This window comes from Salvelinus namaycush, chromosome 30 (assembly GCF_016432855.1).
Source record: "Salvelinus namaycush isolate Seneca chromosome 30, SaNama_1.0, whole genome shotgun sequence".
Lineage (NCBI taxonomy): Eukaryota > Metazoa > Chordata > Actinopteri > Salmoniformes > Salmonidae > Salvelinus > Salvelinus namaycush.
The window spans coordinates 24491622-24500764 of NC_052336.1; positions in this window are offsets into that span (position 1 = coordinate 24491622).

Genomic DNA, 9143 nt, shown 5'->3' on the forward strand with positions numbered 1-9143 from the left:
CAAGAGTTTTTCAAGTGAAATCAACCAGGTCAGATAAAAACAGATATAGAGGCATGATAGATGAATTGGTCAATTCATATTTATTATCAATTACATTAGACAGTATTATCAAAGATAGATTTTATTTCCAAAGGGGTAATGTGAACTTGCTGGTGATGTACAAAATACATTCTCAGTAAGGAGGCAAATAGAGGCCTTTTGAATTGAAAGATAGAATGTTCATAACTGTTTTCTTGAGAATTATAAACCCTTGTGACAATATTCCAGTATGTTAAGTGTTAATGATCGTTTTTTGAGACCTTAATGTGTAAGGAACACATGTTCTGTGGGCGTTCACAGATGGGCTGTCATTTAGGCTGCTTCAGCCATTTAGGCTGCATGCCCAAGTAGACAACACTAAAAAAAATGCTGGGTTAGAAACAACCCAATTATTTATTTATTTTTGGTAGCCCAGCGCAGGGTAAATACTGGACAGAACACAAGCTGGGTTATTTTGACCCAGACAGTTGGGTTCCCAGCCGGCAATGGGGTGGCCGGACCTGATTGAATCAGTCCGGTATCGGGTGTCAGACTCGGCCCGGAATCAAAATGAATGACTGCCCAGAATCGGCCAAAGTACATCGGGCTGTTTCCGTCTACCGAAATTCAGCCGATTTTGCCAGCATTTTACCAGAATCCCCCCAGAAGCGGCCCGATGCAAATGTAAATAAATGTATACAAAATCACCCGATTTAGTCATATTAAATATTACTATTATACATTGTATACATACAAATTATACCCATCTACAAAGTGTTGTTGTTTTTTTACACCCCCTTTTCGTCATATCCAATTGGTAGTTACAGTCTTGTCCCATCACTGAAATTCCTGTACAGCTTCTGGAGAAGTGTAGGTCGAGAGCCGTGCGTCCTCCAAAACACAACCCCGCCAAGCCGCACTGCTTCTTGACACAATGCACGCCAATTGTGCGTCGCCTCACATGCATGGACACTAGATAACGGTACATTTCCGCGTGTCGCTTAGGCCGCCCGTTGTGACTCGCTGGCAGCATATGGCAGCACATAGCATGTGCATCAAGAATTCAGCATAGCAAGTTCGTATGAAGGTCTGGTTATTAAATGGGTACATAGTTCAATAGTAATATCCTCCAAAACGCTTTGGTGACAAACAAACTTTGCTGCCCTGTTTACTATTGTCCACATGGCTGGGAGGACCTATTCAAGTAAGTAAATACATTTTGAAATTGTAAAAAAAAAAAAAAAAAGATGTATTATTAGTCAACTATCTAGCCAACTTCACATACTGTATAGATAGGTAGCTGGTGATATTTAATTCCCTTAGCTAGCTAACTTCATATTAGCTAGGTATCTTGATGTATTTATGACTGTAAAAAAATAAATAACTCCAAATGCATTTGTAGGTAGCTAGCTAACAGCCATGGAGGAGGTCAAAAGGATAGCAGGCCCAACTGCCAAAGTGAGAGAGTAGGCTATTCTGGATAGGGCAGGTACTTTTGTGTAGTTCCTGTCCCTAGAAGTGAGGACGGAGATAATATAATATTCAGTGCGGTGTAATTTGACTACAATGGAGTCTGTTTCTTGTGTGGTTTTCTGTCCTCAGATAAAGAGAGCTATGAAAGCCTGTCTACATATGAAGAGCAGTGGTTCTCAGTCCTGGTCCTGGGGACTCAAAGGGGTGCACATTTTTGTTTTTGCTTTAGCACTGCACAGCTGATTCAAATGATTAACTCCTCATCAAGCTACAAGTGGTATTTATGTATTCATTCGTGATGCTATCCTTGATATGATCCTGTTATTGCAGAAATGTGTGCCCATGCATCTGTCAATCCAATGTTATCATGATTTGTTATCAGGAATATTATACTTTAGTAATCCACAATGACCTGGTGATGTAACAGTCGAATAATTACATTGTCTTCCATATTCCTACATATATCTTGTAACTGGAGATTACTTCGAAACGATTGCCTACAGTTAACGTGTAGGGCACTGCAAGGTTGGGTGACCATGGCCATCTGGGACTTCCTCCTGGAGGAATTCAGGTGTGTGAAGGCTACCTGTGTCCTGCATAACTTCATGTGAATGGACACGAGGACCAGGGGGGATCTGCAGCTCGCCGCAGTGTGCCAGAGGAGAAGTCTGCTACTCTGCAGGATGTTTCAAGGATGGGGTCCAACAAAGCAACAAGAGACGCAATCCATGTGTGGGAGATTTTCACCTCCTACAATTAGACACCCTATTACCTACACACTCATGTCTCAATCTGATTGATGGATTGTGTTGTGCAGTAAGCAGGCTCAGGTGTATTACTGTCTCCTTCCACCTTCAAAGAATAGGCAAGAGGGCCAACCATGGAGAATAGTAAGACACTATATTATTTGTTTAACTACGCTATATTTTTTGTCATCGTGTGTCTGTTCATGTTTTTCAGCATAAAGTACTCCGCAGCCGCAGATTCCTGTTTTCCCTTTAACTACCTTATTTTCTCAATAAGTCTCTCTCCTTCACTTCATCCCTCTTCTTCCTAAATCCTCTAGGTTATATCAGCTGTGTCAGTTTTGCATTTCATCTGATTAATATGATGAGTAACAATGTTAGATTAAAAAATAAAAACAAGGCTTAAACATGCTCTTTCTCGCTCTCTCGCTCTCTAACCTTCGGGCCGACAAGACACTTATGTAATTGGGATGCACTGAGAATATTTGGGTAGCACTGTGATTCATTAATCATATCCCTGCTCCTATGTTCTTACCTCATTCCCTTTCTGTCTTTTACACCTCATCTTTCTTCCTCTGTCTTTACTATTCTCAACAGATGTTCATGTCACGCCCTGACCTTAGAGATCCTTTTTACGTCTCTATTTTGGTTTGGTCAGGGCGTGAGTTGGGGTGGGCATTCTATGTTTTGTGTTCTATGTTTTCTATTTCTGTGTGTTTGGCCGGGTGTGGTTCTCAATCAGAGGCAGCTGTCTATCGTTGTCTCTGATTGAGAACCATACTTAGGTATCCTTTTCCCACCTGTGTTTTGTGGGTAGTTTTGTGTCTGCACCAGACAGAACTGTTTCGTTCGTTCTCTTTGTTGTTTTGTTACTTAGTGTTCAGTTTTATTATTAAATCATGAACACTTACCACGCTGCGCTTTGGTCCATTTCTTCATGCAACGATGACCGTTACAGTTCATTGACGGAGAGATTGAACTTGTATTTATAATATTAATGCATGTATTTATAACACTTGGATAATTAACTTCTTTCAATAAAGTGTTTCACATTCTCTACTGGTTGAAATTAAGTCTCTCATTTGATGAAATACTACACCTGTCCTGTGTTTATCAGATCAATGCAGATGAAGGGCATTAGATATTGAGATACCGGTTTTAGAGTATTAACATGATGCATAGGAAGTGTAGTGTACCGTTTAAAAAAAAAAAACGTTGAATATATTAATTACAAATCAGCCTTTAACTAGTTAAATCCTGTTTCTAGTCTATTGGTTACAATGTGTAACCATTGATGTCCCAGGACCAAGATTGGTAAACACTGAAGTGTATAATTGTAATGCAGACAGAGCATCGTTCAAATACTGGAATTTGATACTCCTGGTATTGGATATGACTGAACAATTATCTCAAAGACATTCATACCTGAACTGCACCTTTATTTGACAAGGTAGAGTACATGATCAGTGAATATATTAAATGTACAGGCTACAATATATTTTTTCACCTTTATTTAACCAGGTAGGCCAGCTGAGAACAAGTTCTCATTTACAACTGTGACCTGTCCAAGATAAAGCAAAGCAGTGTGACACAAACAACACAGTTACACATCAGATAAACGTACAGTCAATAACACAATAGAAAAATCTATATACAGTGTGTGCAAATGTAGTAATTAGGGAGGTAAGGCAATAAATAGGCCATAGTGGTGAAATAATTACAATTTAGCAATTAAACACTGGGGTGATAGATGTGCAGAAGATGAATGAGCAAGTAGAGATTACTGGGGTGCAAAGGAGAAAAAAAAAATATATATATGGGGATGAGGGAATGTGGGTGGTCAATTTACAGATGGGCTGTGTACAGGTGCAATGATCGGTAAGCTGCTCTGACAGCTGATGCTTAAAGTTAGTGAGGGAGATATAAGACTCCAGCGTCAGTGATTTTTGCAATTCGTTCCTGTCATTGGCAGCAGAGAACTGGAAGGAAAGGTGGCCAAAGAGGAGTTGGCTTTGGGGATGACAAGTGAAATATACCCGCTGGAGTGCATGCTACGGGCGGGTGCTGCTATGGTGACCAGTGAGCTGAGATAAGGCGGGGCTTTATCTAGCAAAGACTTATAGATGACCTGGAGCCAGTGGGATTGGCGACGAAAATTAAGTGAGGGCCAGCCAACGAGAGCGTACAGGCCGCAGTGGTGGGTAGTATATGGGGCTTTGGTGACAAAACATATGGCACTGTGATAGACTACATCCAATTTGCTGAGTAGAGGGTTGGAGGCTATTTTGTAAATGACATCGCCGAAGTCAAGGATCGGTAGGATAGTCAGTTTTACGAGGTTATGTTTGGCAGCATGAGTGAAGGATGCTTTGTTGCGAAATAGGAAGCCGATTCTAGATTTAATTTTGGATTGCTGATGCTTAATGTGAGTCTGGAAGGAGAGTTTACAGTCTAACCAGACACCTAGGTATTTGTAGTTGTCCACATATTCTAAGTCAGAACCGTCCAGAGTAGTGATGATTTAGTTTAACTTGCATTTAAGAGCAGTTGGAGGCCACGGAAGAAGTGTTGTATGGCACTGAAGCTCGTCTGGAGGTTTGTTTCACACAGTGTCCAAAGAAGGGCCAGAAGTATACAGAATGGTGTCGGCTGCATAGAGGTGGATCAGAGAATCACCAGCAGCAAGAGCGACATCATTGATGTATACAGAGAAAAGTGTCGGCCCGAAAATTGAACCCTGTGGCACCCCCATAGAGACTGCCAGAGGTCCGGACAACAGGCCCTCCGATTTGAAACACTGAACTCTATCCCGAGAAGTAGTTGGTGAACCAGGTGAGGCAGTCATTTGAGAAATCAAGGCTGTTGAGTCTGCCGATAAGAATGCGGTGATTGACAGAGTCGAAAGCCTTGGCCAGGTCGATGAAGATGGCTGCACAGTATTGTCTTTTTTTACCGATGGCGGTTATGATATCGTTTAGAACCTTGAGCGTGGCTGAGGTGCACCCATGACCCGCCCGGAAACCAGTTTGCATTGAGGAGAAGGTACGGTGGGATTCGAAATAGTCGGTGATCTGTTTGTTAACTTGGCTTTGAAGACTTTAGAAAGGCAGGGTAGGATAGATATAGGTCTGTAACAGTTTGGGTCTAGAGTGTCTCCCCCTTTGAAGAGGATCTCATGCATGGTAATAACTACATGTATATACGACTTGCATCCTTCGCACAAAAATATTATATCCTACTCAATCCATAGGCTTCATTAATGTCATTCAGACAGTTTTTAAATTGATACAACTGGCTATGATAGCTGAGGTTCATAGCTAGGTTCTGAACTAATATGTATACCAAACGTTTGGGTCCATACACAGATCGGATAGATAGCTAGTTACACATCCATAGGCATACAGGTATTTTTATCCTCCACTGCACAATAAGCAAGAACATAGCTAGCTACATTATTTCATCTATCTGCATGGCAAATATCAGCAAGGCAAGCTTACAAATTTGAACATTCAATTTGCAGTAAATACTTTAGCTAGCTAGATTCTGTTTCACAAGACGACAGCCTGGTTTGCTGGTTGTTTCAGGAGTCCCTAAAACATTAAACAACCAGAATTACAACGTCATACTCGTCACAACACCCATAAAGCTAGCCAGCTATCTGGCTAATGTTAGCTATACAGCTAGCTTGCTAAATCGCGATATTTGTAAATTACCTTTATGCTAAAACAAATATGCATAATCGTTTGTCTCTACATTAACTGACATATTCCTGACAGCTGTACATTTTTTGCATGATTCGTTATGACGTTATAATCACTTACATTTGCTTCCATCCTAGTATTTTTGTCAGCCATCTTTGCTGAAGAAATTCTCCAGCCTTGGGTAGCGTAGCTTTAAATTCGTCATGGGAACCACTCGATATGATTGGTCATCGTCCAGCGGACACCGCTGGTGATTTGCATAGTTGGGAAAAGTTTATATTTTTCACCGCCTCCCACGCCACCTTCGCACCGCCCAAAGGTCCCCCGCCCTCTCCGCTTCTCACCACTTTCCTTCCATTGATATGAATGGGAAGCGGTGTTTCACTGCGCGGCTGCCTGTGCTAGTGTATCATGACCGTGGTGGGTCTCCCGCCGGATGCGGCCGGATGCGACACATATGGGTATCAAACCAGCATCTGTAAGTGTAACGGATGTGAAATGGCTAGCTAGTTAGCGGGTACGCGCTAGTAGCGTTTCAATCAGTTACGTCACTTGCTCTGAAACCTATTAGTAGTGTTGCCCCTTGCTCTGCAAGGGCCGCAGCTTTTGTGGAGCGATGGGTAACGACGCTTCGTGGGTGTCAGTTGTTGATGTGTGCAGAGGGTCCCTGGTTCGCGCCCGTGTCGGGGCGAGGGGACGACTTAAAGTTATACTGTTAGATTGATGCTGTTGACCCGGATCACTGGTTGCTGCGGAAAAGGAGGAGGTTGAAAGGGGGGTGAGTGTAACGGATGTGAAATGGCTAGCTAGTTAGCGGGTACGCGCTAGTAGCGTTTCAATCAGTTACGTCACTTGCTCTGAAACCTATTAGTAGTGTTGCCCCTTGCTCTGCAAGGGCCGCGGCTTTTGTGGAGCGATGGGTAACGATGCTTCGTGGGTGACTGTTGTTGATGTGTGCAGAGGGTCCCTGGTTCGCGCCCGTGTCGGGGCGAGGGGACGTACTAAAGTTATACTGTTACATAACAACGCAGGTTGCACTGCGATGCAGTGTCTTACCGCTGCACCACTCGGAAGGCCCCATCCATAAAGTTTTTAATGCTGATCAATCGCCTTGCACAAAGTATCAAAATACTAAAACATTACTTAAAGAATTGAATTTAAACGTTAAAAAAAATATATATATGACAGAAACAATGAGAAAACATGGAAAAACAAATAGATAATGAAATGTTAATTATATAAAGCAGCCCGTGTAATCATCTGCCAGAGAGTAGCCACACTCGGCCAAAGCCCCAAGTAATACATTTGAATAACTCACACCGGAATCGGCCCCAGCTCAATCCCTGCATCCTAGCCATAAGTAATACTGCCAAAGGCGGGCCAGACTCGTGCCACATGACATCGGCCGAGTCTAACTCTCAGCCGAGTGCCCCGACTCTCAGCCGGAATCAGCCCAGCTCCATTGTGCTAGCTGGGTTGCGTTAATAACCCAACTGGCTGGTTTGTTCGAATTACCCAAACATGGATTAATTGAACCATCAATTGGGTTATATTCACCTTCATGCTTGGTTGGCTCAGCAACTAGGTTATTTTTTTATGTAATCCTTAGGTTATTTTCAGGATGCGTGGCTTTCAGACAGTTATTTTTGGCCACCCATGAGAATAATTGTCATTCCTGTTAATCTGTTCTGTTGTTTTTTATTAGATGTTAAGATAGTACAGTCGTGGCCAAAAGTTTTGAGAATGACACAAATATTAATTTTCACAAAGTTTGCTGCTTCAGTGTCTTTAGATATTTTTGTCAGATGTTACTATGGAATATTGAAGAATAATTACAAGCATTTCATAAGTGTCAAAGGCTTTTATTGACAATTGCATGAAGTTGATGCAAAGAGTCAATATTTACAGTGTTGACCCTTCTTTTTCAAGACCTCTGCAATCCGCCCTTGCATGCTGTCAAGTAACTTCTGGGCCACATTCTGACTGATGGCAGCCCATTCTTGCATAATCAATGCTTGGAGTTTGTCAGAATTTGTGGATATTTGTTTGTCCACCCGCCTCTTGAGGATTGACCACACGTTCTCAATGGGATTAAGGTCTGGGGAGTTTCCTGGCCATGGACCCAAAATATCGATGTTTTGTTCCCCGAGCCACTTAATTATCACTTTTGCCTTATGGCAAGGTGCTCCATCATGCTGGAAAAGGCCTTGTTCGTCACCAAACTGTTCCTGGATGGTTGGGAGAAGTTGCTCTCGGAGGATGTGTTGGTACCATTCTTTACATGGCTGTGTTCTTAGGCAAAATTGTGAGTGAGCCCACTCCCTTGGCTGTGAAGCAACCCCACACATGAATGGTCTCAGGATGCTTTATTGTTGGCATGACACAGGACTGATGGTAGCGCTCACCTTGTCTTCTCCGGACAAGCTTTTTTCCGGATGCCCCAAACAATTGGAAAGGGGATTCATCAGAGAAAATGACTTTACCCCAGTCCTCAGCAGTCCAATCCCTGTACCTTTTGCAGAATATAAGTCTGTCCCTGATGTTTTTCCTGGAGAGAAGTGGCTTCTTTGCTGCCCTTCTTGACACCAGGCCATCCTCCAAAAGTCTTCGCCTCACTGTGCGTGCAGATGCACTCACACCTGTCTGCTGCATTCCTGAGCAAGCTCTGTACTGGTGGTGCCCCAATCCCGCAGCTGAATCAACTTTAGGAGACAGTCCTGGCGCTTGCTGGACTTTCTTGGGTGCCCTGAAGCCTTCTTCACGAGAATTGAACCGCTCTCTTTGAAGTTCTTGATGATCTGATAAATGGTTGATTTAGGTGCAATCTTACTGGCAGCAATATCCTTGCCTGTGAAGCCCTTTTTGTGCAAAGCAATGAAGATGGCACGTGTTTCCTTGCAGGTAGCTATGGTTGACAGAGGAAGAACAATGATTCCAAGCACCACCCTCCTTTTGAAGCTTCCAGTCTGTTATTCAAACTCAATCAGCATGACAGAGTGATCTCCAGCCTTGTCCTCGTCAACACACACCTGTGTTAACGAGAGAATCACTGACATGATGTCAGCTGGTCCTTTTGTGGCAGGGTTGAAATGCAGTGGAAATGTTTTTTGGGGATTCAGTTCATTTGCATGGCAAAGAGGGACTTTGCAATCAATTGCAATTCATCTGATCACTCTTCATAACATTCTGGAGTATATGCAAATTG